The sequence below is a fragment of the Pelobates fuscus genome, chromosome 2 (genome assembly GCF_036172605.1).
Source record: "Pelobates fuscus isolate aPelFus1 chromosome 2, aPelFus1.pri, whole genome shotgun sequence".
NCBI lineage: Eukaryota > Metazoa > Chordata > Amphibia > Anura > Pelobatidae > Pelobates > Pelobates fuscus.
Genome location: NC_086318.1, coordinates 214,672,956 through 214,685,858, shown reverse-complemented (window position 1 = coordinate 214,685,858; position 12,903 = coordinate 214,672,956).

Below are 12,903 nucleotides of genomic sequence, written 5' to 3'. Positions count from 1 at the left end.
TTAAAATGTTTTGTCATTATTTAACAATTTCCAAAGGATATAAAGTAATGAGGTTTAAAATAGGACATTTTTTTCGTTTAATTACTTGGTTCATAGATCAGAGTAATTATATTTTAACAGTTATCATGTATTATAATCTTAAAGTAATTACTGCAGCTGCCAGCTGTTGAATAATTAGATTAATTCACCCAAGAAATGTTTTGCAACAAGCTCTGTTTGTATCATTAACGGCGTGGATACAGGCCGACTGAAAGGACAATGCAATAACCTCCATTACTAAGGGAGCTGGAGAAGTGTTTTCAAAGAGTGATTGTGTGAATTGGGGGATATAGTCAGTAGAGATCTAATGTACCCAATATTATATTATATTATTTTATTTATGGTTGTCAGACCATATGGTAATGAGGTTGTTACAGTGCATGAAACAATTCCAGCCACCAAGAACAAAATATTAGTGGACCAGTCACTTTTAGCTCTTATATTCAAAACCATAAATACATTTCTTCCAAATGTTCTAGATCTATTGAGTTTTTACTGAACACATATCACTTGTATATGGTGATGGGCACTGAGCAAGTCCACCAGGTTGCAAGATTTAGATTACATGTTAGGTTAAAGAAAAAAAGCTGACTTAAGAAAAGTTTTGGTAAAAATTTCACAAACTTTTTTTAAGTTAAAGCCTAAATCTCCAAGGACTACTTTCTTCACATGCTTGTGGTTAGAATGTAACCGTTAAGAGTTTTAAAACCAACAGTCGGTTGTTGTGGCTAAAAGTAGCAAACAGGCTTCTTTGGTCCATCCCCGATACCGACCACCACTTATGTATCTACACTTTTGTAAATTATGTATATATCGAGAAAAAGTATCCCATTTATTTCCAATGCAACTTTACCAGGACTCAATGCATACATACTTCACCTGCAATTATCTGGTCAAGATGCCCTTAGTGGTTCAATACCTGATTCATCTTTCACAACAAGTATTTTTAAAAAAATTGCATACATTATGCTTACAGATGGGCTTTCGTGCTTAAATGGACACTACAGACACCAAAACAACTTCATTTATTATGTCAAGGGGTTAAACTGCTCTCAAACTGTTTAATCCCAAAGTTGCCACAAGCAGCGACATCCAATCCCCCCCAGATGGTATTCGGCTTCTGAATTTTCAGATTCAGGAAGTGCCAAGTGCACCGGGTAGGGGCGACACTGATTTGTTGAGAGCGGGCAACTGACACTCTGACACAAAAATTCAGAAGCCGGATGCAACCTGGGGTGGAGTGGACATTGCCACTGAAAGCAGCTTTGAGGTTGAACCGTTTAAGAGCGGTTTAAACAAGTATGTCCCGTCGAGGCCCTTACGCTCTGCTGAAGACTTACGTCTATCTTCTGTCCGTACTCCCACCTCTGATGCTCGCCTTCAAGACTTCTGCACCATTTCTGTGGAACTCACTTCCCTCCTCAGTTAGATGCTCACCCAGTCTCCACTCCTTCAAAAAATCATTAAAAACTCACTTCTTCATAAAAGCGTATCAATTAAACTGTTAATAGTCTCCGACTGATTCCTCTCTTGCCACTGTCACTAGTCTAATACTAGTCTTACCTTTTGTGTCACTATACCCCACTCCCTCTAGCATGTAAGCTCATTGAGCAGGGCCCTCAACCCTTCTGTTCCTTTGTGTCCAACTTGTCTGGTTACAACTACATGTTTGTTCGTCCACCCACTGTAAAGTGTTGCGGAATTTGTTGGCGCTATATAAATAAGAACATAATAATATGCCTGGAGTGTCCCTTAAACCCCTTAAGGACCAAACTTCTGGAATAAAAGGGAATCATGACATGTCACACATGTCATGTGTACTTAGGGGGTTAATTCTAGTTAAATATAAAATAAATTTACTTTTTAAAATGTAGAATATAGTGAACGTTTGCAGGCATTCATTTGTCTTTTTTCTTTACACCTGATTAGTCAAGCTTCATTTTTACTGTTTAGCATTGAAACCAGGTGTGATTTAACATTTACTACCCCCTATTAATCTATAAGGGATATGTTAAAACTTTTGGCAGCCACTAATTATCAGTCACTTTAAAGTTTATAGTATGGAAATAGCCGGTTAGCACTGTTTGAGACAGCTATTTATTGAACAATCAGTTAATGGTTGTGATATAGAAGTAAGTATCAAGTTAGAAATAGTTGATTTAATTTTGGAAATTCAGTTTTCAACTCACCCCACATCACAGTTTAGTGAATACTCTCTATGTCCTGCCATTTATATCACAGAAACTTAAATGTAAATCACGCATACGTAACCAAATGATGAATAATGGTGTTACTAATGTGTATTATTTATTATTATTTTTAAGATAATAGGCGTCATATTTATTTGTTTTTAAGCTAACTTAGATTGGGTTAGTAAAATGAACAACCTATATATTCAAAGAAATCTAATTTTGTTATTTATATAATTGAAACCCATTGTTTTGAAATCTTCATTATTTGGAATTCCAGGAAGGGTTTTTATGGCAGAGAATAAGACAGGGTTCTTGAGGTTGAGTAAAGAGATTTTTAGTTGATGTTCTTGACCACAATGGCCTGGTGATGTCTCCTGAGTCCAATTAAAAACGGCATGTTTCTGATGGGAAACAGGTCCGTTTACTAAATTAACTGGTTGTATAAAATGCTTTTGAGTGTGGTAAAAGTATCTAAAAAGGTGGTCTTTATGTCAACTCTTATTTAATCACAAAAAGTGATACAAATGTACTCAGAAATAAAAGGTTTGATGTTGCTACTGAATATTGATTGTAAATGTAGTGAAAGGTAATATAAAGTATACCATTGAAATTATTTCAGTCTTTAGTTTAGTTTAGTTTTTGAAAGGCAAAAAGGGGGGGGAAACAAAAAAACAAAACAAAAATAACAAACAGAAACAAGTGCAATACACCCAATTACCCTTTCGTGGTTTGTTTTTGTTTGCTTAAAAATTTTTTGAGAAAATTTTGATATTTATTTGAATAAAAATGAAGACAGCCTTAATTTACATTTTCTATGTTGCTATCTTGACCTGTTACACATCCCACTGTTTTTTTACTGCTTTGTAAACTGCATATATATCTGTTAGAATATCATGCTGGTTTTTACAAAATCAGTGCTGTCAAGTATTGTCTGCTTCTTCTGTTTAAGTATACAAAGATCCTACAGTGTCCCCTCTCAGTATGGTAGCATAAATGCCGCTTGTCATTTTCTTAGTTCAAGGAAGAGTCCCTTTTGGATTGTCATTCGGGAAAGAGCTAAATATTTTTGCCTAACATAGCAAGGCAATTTGTTTAGTGAAAATTACCATATTTACTCTTAAAGTAAAAAATAAAATCATAAAACCTAGGGACCACTTCTTTAACCAAACTGGATCTGCTTCCTCCACATATGCTCAGGTTTATAGCACTCCCTTGTTAAAGGGATACTTCAACACCTTCTTTAACAAATAGCATTTTTTTCAGTCACAATGGCCTAGTGGGCAATATTTTTTAGCCACCCCATTTATTTAAAGAACAAAGGTATAAAAATAAGGTTATACTTATCTGAAATCCAGTGGTGGGCAAAGCTCCCAGCACTGCTCTCCATTCATGTCGGTGCCGGCGCAAGGTCCAGTCAAATGCTTCTTCATAGAGAAGCATTTTATTAAGCCATTTCATCAGGGCTTAAATGGAAGGTCTTTATTGAAACCTTTAGGATTAATATTGTTTCATTTAAACCCCAGATATTACTTTACAGGCTTTGAGACCCCTTTCCCTGCATAAGTAGGCTTTAGGTAAAAGCAGGGGCCATTCCCAGGGTTTACAGCTCTGCCTACGGGCATTTTCTGCAAATGTAGTTCTGATGCTTTTTATTTTCTACCAATTATTTTTTTTTTACCAAAAATCAAGTGGGAACCATATCTTCAAAATAAGTGACAGCACTGTTTGATAGCTAACATTGTACATCAGTAACACATGTATTGTGTTTAATTAATGTTCAAGAGCTCTTTTGAGGATATTTGACATTCTTCTTCAACCTCTATGACCACATCTTGACTTGATAGAAAGGTACTAGAAACAAATTAATTATTGGCTATGAGACCCTTCTTCAGTCCCCCAATGAGACATTTCTATAATGTAAATAAGAACTGTGCTAGACAGCAGGATATGGCATCCAAATGCCTTCATAAAAATGTCACAAAAATAGTTATGGTGGTTCATATGCTAAATGATAAACATCCTATCTTGATGATTATTATTATCATTAGCATTTATGTAGCCCCAACTTAGTCCGCAGTACTTATCATGTAACTCTTACAACACTGTTATTTCAATGTTACTATGCTTTCCTGGTGAGACCAAGTCTGCAAAAAAGTATTTTTTCCCTTCAATTTATACGGTTGCAGTTTTTATAAATAGATAAGCATTTGAGTAAGTGTGTAAGTGGAGAACACTGCCTAGTATAATCTACTTCATTTTCCTGATCCTCTAAAATGTAGGCGTATGTTTCTAGGTAATCTTAGTCTTTTATTTAAACATTTACCCATTTCTCTCTTTCCACTCCACTTTCTGTATCATCTCCTTTCTGCATTATTATATATATCATTATCACTCCTGGCATTCCTTCATGTCCCTATTACATGTGTCCTGTACATCCCCTTCCTACACTGACTGCTGTAGCAGAGCCAGTTGGGACCATTGCGGAGGTATGTCAATGGTCTTTTCTGTCCAAGGTATCATCTCCAATCACATGTCCTTACAGTATATTGTAGGCCTGCAGCATTGATAAATCCAAGAACAGAGGTGGCACAACTGTGATTATACAGTAACCTTTATTGCTGTATCCAGCAGAGCAGCAATGTTTAATGCTTATGCCGTAGTCATACATTCTTATCACTGACAGTATGCAGTGTTGCTATGTGTGTGGATAGGAAAACAATCCATACAGCATAGTATAATTTATGGGGCCTGGCACAGGAAAGATTACAACCAAGCCTCCAGCACAGTGAGCCCTGATGGGCCTTGCTACAGTATATTAGTAAAGTGGGATGTATTAGTTTTAGTGGCGTCACAAGGCAGGTACAGGGGGCCATGCTACAGTATAATAGTGGGCTATGCTACAGTATAATACTAATGTGGGAGGAATGTATTAGTTTTAGTGGCATCATAAGGGTGTGCATCATGGGGGGGTTGACACCACCGGCACCAGGAGGGCCGGCGCATCCATAAGGCGGCACAAGCCACTGCCTTAGGGCACACCGGCCCAGGGGGAGCTAGATTGGAGTGACCGGTTGGAGGTGGGCACACAGCACTCCCTCCTGCCAGTCACTTAGTCAGTGTAGAGTGACCAAGCGGAGCAGTGTGCACCACGGTATATGAACTTCTGTTTCCTGTACCCGGCCGGACTGAAAGGAAGTGCTCACTGAGAGAGCACATCCTGTCAGTCCGACCAGGTACAGGAAACTGAAGCTCCTGTACAGTGCTGCTCCGCCTGGCTACACTATCAGAAGGGTAGGAGACACACAGGGGGTGGGGGAAAGAAACCCTATGGGACAGTTGAGGGGAGGGGGGAGAACACTATGAGATGGGGGGGAAGAACACTATGGGACAGGGGAGGGAGGAAAGAACAGTATGGGACAGGGGAGTGAGGGGAGGAAAGAACAGTATGAGAAGGGGGAGGAAAGAACACTATGGAACAGGGGAGGGGAAAGGAAAGAGCACTATGGGACAGGGTGGGGGGGAGGAAAGAACACTATGGGACATGGGATGGGGGAAAGAACACTATAGGACAGAGGAGGAAGGGAGGAAAGAACAGTATGGCACATGGGAGTGGGGGGAGGAAAGAACACTATGAGATGGGAAGGGAAGGAAATAACACTATGGGACAGGGCAGGGGGGAGAAAAGAACACTATAGGACAGGGGAGGGGGGAAAGACCAGTATGGGACAGGGGAGCAGGGGGGAAGAAAAAAACAGTATTGGATGGGGGGAGGAAAGAACACTATTGGGCAGGGGAACGGGTGGAGGAGAGAGCACTATGGGATGGGGGAAGGAAAGAGCACTATGGGATGGGGGAAGGAAAAGAGCACTATGGGGGGTACTAAGGTACAGGGGAGGCAAGGGAAAAGGAACACAGGTGGGGGGGACCACTAAAAGAGAAGGGAGAAGAACACTAAGAGTGGGGGAGGAACCTTAATGGGAATGGGGGGCACTAAGAGACAGGTAAGGGAGGAAGAGGAACACTAAGGCACAGGAAAGGGAGGGGAGAGGAACAATAAGGGACATGGAGGGGTTTGAAGTGACACCATCCCTAGTGAAGCCACTGATGTCAAACTAACTTGTTTGCATTCTACAAAGAAGTAAGTAGAAGTATAGATCAGGATGTTGCAGTGGATGTGATCTGTGTGGATTTTGCCAAGGCATTTGATACAGTTCCACATAACAGATTAGTGTTCAAACTCAAAGAAATCGGTCTAGATGAAAATCCATGTTCTTGGGTAGAACATTGGCTTAAAATAGAGTACCGAGAGTTGTCATTTATGGTACATTTTCAAGCTGGACAGAGGTGGCAAGTGGTGTCCCTCAGGGTTCTGTTTTGGGGCACCTTCTATTTAACATGTTTATAAATTATCTTGAAAAAAGCATTGAAAGTCATGTTTCAGTGTTTGCAGATGAAACAAAACTCTGTAAAGTAATACAATGTGAGCAAGATATTACTTTGCTGCAGATGGATTTAGATGATACAATGATACAAACAAATTGTGTAAAAATCTATTCACAAACAGGACTTTACATAGGACATAAGGTCATGTGTTTAGACTGGAAGCAAGAAGATTTAGTCGAAGGCAAAGGAAAGTGTTTTTTACTGTAAGAACAATAATGATATAGAATTCTCTGCATGAAGAAGTGGTTTTATCAGAGTCCGTACAGATGTTTAAACACAACTAGATGCATACTTGCAAAAACAGAATATTCAAGGATATAATTTTTCAATGTAGGGTTACTGCTTCTTGATCCAAGGATTAATCTGACTGCCATTCTGGGGTCAAGAGGGAATTTTCTTCCTAGTTTGTTGAACAATTGGAAGTGCTTCAAACTGTTTTTTCTGCCTTCTTTTAGATCAACAGCAAAAAAACAAATGTGAGGAAGGCTGTACTTGATTGGCACATGTAATTTTTCAGCCTATGTAACTATGTCATGTCTATCCAGCCTGTGTTGTCCTCACTGCACTACAAAATAAAGAATGTAAAAAATAAATAGGTAAAGCCAAAACCTTCAGGAAGTCCTTCTAAATATCTCCTATAGAGAATATGTATACTGGAAACAAGAAAAATTATTAATATTCCAATACAAGAAGAAGCAGCTGAATTGCAATGGAAAATGGTGAGGAGATGGTCTGGAATCAATACACACAAGTCAACAACTAGATGAGATCAATGTGATACATACGGACAGCAGGCAAATTTAATTAATACGTTGACCAATAACAACACACAGGAATATCTTATTTAGAATAAAACTGATCAATAAGACATAAAAATATTCAGTGATAAACCACACTTGAGTAGAAAATGGGGAGAAGTGAGATGAAATAGCCAAAGCTAAACATGTGTACTTGACTATTGTAATAGAAAGCAGCTGAGCTTACTGAGAAGGCAGACCCACTGTATGTCCTATGTAATGTCCATGTGTCCTATTCTTCCACAAAATGATAATTGTCGTATATCACAAATGGATAGACTATAATACGACCATAGGAGGATGTCAAATTCTCTCCTATCCGATTCATTGAAACCAGCATTGCAATTGTGTTTCTACAATACTTTTTCAGATTTTTTTTCATACAGCTAATCTACTTAAGCTGATAATTGCAGTTGTGACTTCTAGAGATTTATTATTGTGTACTTTTAGTTCTGAACATTTTGTCCCGAATGGTTTCTTTCTGCTCAGTAAGCTATGCGGTAAAACTTCTTAAATATTTCAAGTTAACTAACAGTTCAAAGTCACTTTTGCTTTAAAAATAAATCATATTGCCATTGAACCTCCTTATTATTTCAATAAACTATAAAATGATGTAAAGACTGGGAGACCCACCATTAACATTGATGCACTGATATGTCTACATTTAAAGAATATCTCTGTTCAGTATCAGACATCTCCTATCCATATTGCCTTCAATGTCTGACACTCTTTGACATATTTTCAAGTGTTCAAAGATTCTGATAGTCATTAATGTTTGATTAAATATAGTTCAGCCTGTCCTAGCTGTATGTTATTAATGACTTCTTTCATTATGCAATTCCAGGTAGAATTTAACCTGTTACAAGACTAGTTATTCACCATTAATAGGACTGTAGGGTTATATAGATAGCAAGAGACAATACTGCTTAATTTATCAGATGGTTTCACAGATTCACTCTGCAGTAATTATTATGTTAAATATTCTGTAAAACAAATATTTAATAAAATATTTCTGTTCAGTTTTATATAATAACATTTTATATTTATAGAATGTTTATGTATCCCAATTTCCATTCCAATCAATGTAACGCTGCAACATTTATTATAATTTAATTAATATTTTAATCACTAGAAACCAAATGTGTTTTGCTAATCATGAAAATACTATCACCTACAGTTGCAAGAAAAATTATGTGAACCCTTTGGAATGATATGGATTTCTGCACAAATTGGTCATAAAATATGATCTGATCATCATCTAAGTCACAACAATAGACAATCACAGTCTGCTTAAACTAATAACACACAAAGAATGAAATGTTGCCATGTTTTTATTGAACACACCATGTAAACATTCACAGTGCAGGTGGAAAAAGTATGTGAACCCTTGGATTTAATAACTGGTTGTACCTCCTTTGAAAGCAATTACTTCAACCAAACGTTTCCTGTAGTTGCAGATCAGACATGCACAACGGTCAGGAGTAATTCTTGACCATTCCTCTTTACAGAACTGTTTCAGTTCAGCAATATTCTTGGGATGTCTGGTGTGAATCGCTTTCTTGAGGTCATGCCACAGCATCTCAATCGGGTTGAGGTCAGGACTCTGACTGGGCCACTTCAGAAGGCGTATTTTCTTCTGTTTAAGCCGTTCTGTTGTTGATTTACTTCTATGCTTTGGGTCATTGTCCTGTTGCAACACCCATCTTCTGTTGAGCTTCAGCTTGTAGACAAATGGCCTTAAGTTCTCCTGCAAAATGTCTTGATAAACTTGGGAATTCATTTTTCCTTCGATGATAGCAATCCATCCAGGCCCTGACACAGAAAAACAGCCCCAAACCATGATGCCCCCACCACCATACTTCACAGCTGGGATGAGGTTTTGATGTTGGTGTGCTGTGCCTCTTTTTCGCCACACATAGTGTTGTGTGTTTCTTCCAAACAACTCAACTTTGACTTCATCTGTCCACAGAATATTTTGCCAGTACTACTGTGGAACATCCAGGTGCTCTTGTGCAAACTGTAAACGTGCAGCAATGTTTTGTTTGGACAGCAGTGGTTTCCTCTGTGGTATCCTCCCATGAAATCCATTCTTGTTTAGTGTTTTACGTATTGTAGATTTGCTAACAGGGATGTTAGCATTTGCCAGTGACTTTTGTAAGTCTTTAGCTGACACTCTAGGATTCTTCTTCACCTCATGGTGCAGTCTGCGCTGTGCTCTTGCTGTCATCTTTACAGGACGGCCACTCCTAGGGAGAGTAGCAGCAGTGCTGAACTTTCTCCATGTATAGACAATTTGTCTTACAGTGGACTGATGAACAGCAAGGCTTTTGGAGATACTTTTATAACCCTTTCCAGCTTTATGCAAGTCAACAATTCTTAATCGTAGGTCTTCTGAGAGCTCTTTTGTACGAGGCATCATTCACATCAGGCAATGCTTCTTGTGATAAGCAAACCCAGAACTGGTGTGTTTTATTTTTATTTTTTTTAATTCTTTATTTTGTTGTGCATAGGTTTTTCAAACAATGATGTGCCGCCATGTCAGGTGGTGACAGGCTTTGGTATTATATGCTTAGAGAGGTAGTTACATGGCATAGAGGTAAAAAGCACATTTTCCAATAAGGAACAACAGGAAATTTTAACAGTTAGGTTAGTCACAGTGAGGTTAGTTTAGTGTTGTGTGATGTTTGGCTATGTAGTCTGTGTGATTCGTTGCAGTCTACTATGGGACTAGCTGGACTTGGTAGGGTATTCGTGCCGGGCAGGCGTGGTGGCTTAACCGCATTACGGTGGCTTGCATCAGTGATGTGTTTGGATGGTCATATGTGTTCAGGCTTCAATGCTTGCATCTGTCGTGCTATGAGTATATTAAGCCTGTTGCGTAGACATTGTGTGCATCTCTGGTGTTTTGGGCCTTGGGTTGTGCTGTCATTGGGGGTGTCTCGCCTTGTTCTGCCTCAGCATTGAGGTTGGTTACCCCTAACCATGGGGGTGGCGGGGGGGGGGGGGGGGGTTGACGGCTTTGCGGTTGTGGGGCTTAAGTTCGCATTCGGGCATCATCGGTGCTGTCCGGTCTTTGTGATATTCTAGGTCTGGGTACCTGAGTGTCTGTCTGTGAGTTAGTCAGGTCAGAAGAGAGAAGAAGCAATAAATCATAATGAAAGGCATTATAAACATAAAACATTAAACATTAAGTTAACTTCTGTCGGTTTCTCCTTCGCTGGGGTGAGGGTAGCGTGGGAAATAGTCCGACATGGTCCAACCTTGGGTTTTGCCAGTGGGTTAGTGTCCATGGAACCTAAGACCCCAGTCCACCTGTTCCCGGGGCATGAGGGGAGGCGATCGTGTTTTCTCCATTCTCTCTGTGGCGTTTCGGATTCTGGTTCGACAAGCCGAGGGTTTTCAGGTAGTTGGCTGCTTCCTCAGGTGATGTGAGGACTTGTGTTGTCCCTGCATGGATAACTTCCATGGAGCCTCCTGCTCCCCACCTGTAGGCTACACCTGCAGCGCGTAACTGAGTGGCAGTTTGGCCATATGACTTACGCCACAGCAGTGTGGCTCTAGATAGGTCTTGGTAGAATGTAAGTTCTGAGTCTTCGAAGGACAGCGGTGTGCGATCCTTAAGCGCCGCCATGATATGGAGCTTGTCCTGTACTGTTACGCATCTTAAGATGACGTCTCGAGCTGCTGGTGATTTCAGGTGTGTGTAGGTCGGGAGCCGATAGACTCCATCTATGGTGAGTTTCTTAGCAGTTGCGTGTGGGAGTATGCTGGTCAGGAGGCGCCTAGCGTAGTGTAGCAGTTCTTCTGCTGTAATTGCTTGTGGGATTCCTCTAATTTTAATATGTGTTTGCCTTTGTCGGTCTTCTATGGTCGCCATTTTAAATGCCATGAGTTTTTGGTGATGCTGTATGTTTTGTACCTGTTCTTCCAGCGTTGTCAGGTGTGTTTTGACCTCCACCACACTTAAGCTGATAATTGCAGTTCTGTGTCAGTTACCCGGTCTGTGACTGTTTGCACCTCCGTCCTGAGGAGGGCCGTGTCAGCCGCCCAGAGCCTGTGTATATCAGCGAGTAGGAGTTTGAGATCGCCTTTGGTGGCAGGTGCAGCGTCGTCTGGAGCTTCAGGTTGCTGTTTCAGCGTGGTCTTCATGGCCTCTGAACCGCCCTGCTCTATGTGGGGAGTGTGGTCCGACTCCCAGTCATCTCCCGCGGGCCTGGGAGCGGGACGTGGCTGCGCCGGGTGTTTCAACAGCGCGCCTATATCTCTGCTGTCAGCCGCTGGTTTTTGGGACCTGCGCCCCATTGCCGGTGAGAGAGCCGGTGGTTCCGTAGGTGTGGGGAGTAGTGGGTGCCCCTCTCTCTCTGTCCGTGGTCGGAACAGGAATTCCTCTAGGTCCCGGATCGTTGGTGTAAGGTAGGCCCCGGTTTTGGGTTTCCGCTTAGGGAGCTTGTGCAGTTGTAAAACCGGCATCTATCGGTGCCTCTTGCTGTTCTGAACCCGTCTCTGTGGGTTGTAGGGCTGGATGGGTGCCCGTTTCAGGGATTTTGCCCAGATTTAGTTGTTGCAGTTAGGAGACTGTAGAAATGGCGTCTCTGCCAATGGTGTGTGTTTTTTATAGGGCAGGGCAGCTTTAACCAACACCTCCAATCTCATCTCATTGATTGGACTCCAGTTGGCTAACATCTCACTCCAATTAGCTTCCACCTGCACTGTGAATGTTTACATGGTGTGTTCAATAAAAACATGGCAACATTTCATTCTTTGTGTGTTATTAGTTTAAGCAGACTGTGATTGTCTATTGTTGTGACTTAGATGATGATCAGATCACATTTTCTGACCACTTTGTGTAGAAATCCATATCATTCTAAAGGGTTCACATACTTTTTCTTGCAACTGTATATTTGTTAAAGAATTTGTGTTTTGTACTGTTTAACCTTATTGCAGTGTCTTGTTCTTTATGCTAAAGCAAATTTACAGGTCAAGTTAATTATTTCCAAGTCAATGATAGCTCTTTCTGTCATTCTATGAGCCATTCATCTGCCTGTCCATTACAAACAGAATGCCACGGGTGTCAAACCCAAGAATTTTACATAACATTTATCCAAAAAAGCACTGCGGAATAAGTTAACGCTATATAAATGCCAATAATAATAATCCACAAAATTAAAACTAACAGTAATGGTCATTTTAAAGAAATCCACACCAATACAACTCACAGCAATGAGAGAATGTTATAGACCAGGGGTTATCGACCCAGTCCTCAAGGACCCCCTACTAGTCCAGGATTTAGGGATTACCTGGGTGTGTCTAAGGTTTTTCGAAAAAGAAAAAAAAAACACCTAAGACTCGAAGGTTTTTCTTTTTCTAAACACCTTAGACACACCCAGGTAATCCCTAAATCCTGGACTGGTAGGGGGTCCTTGAGGACTGGG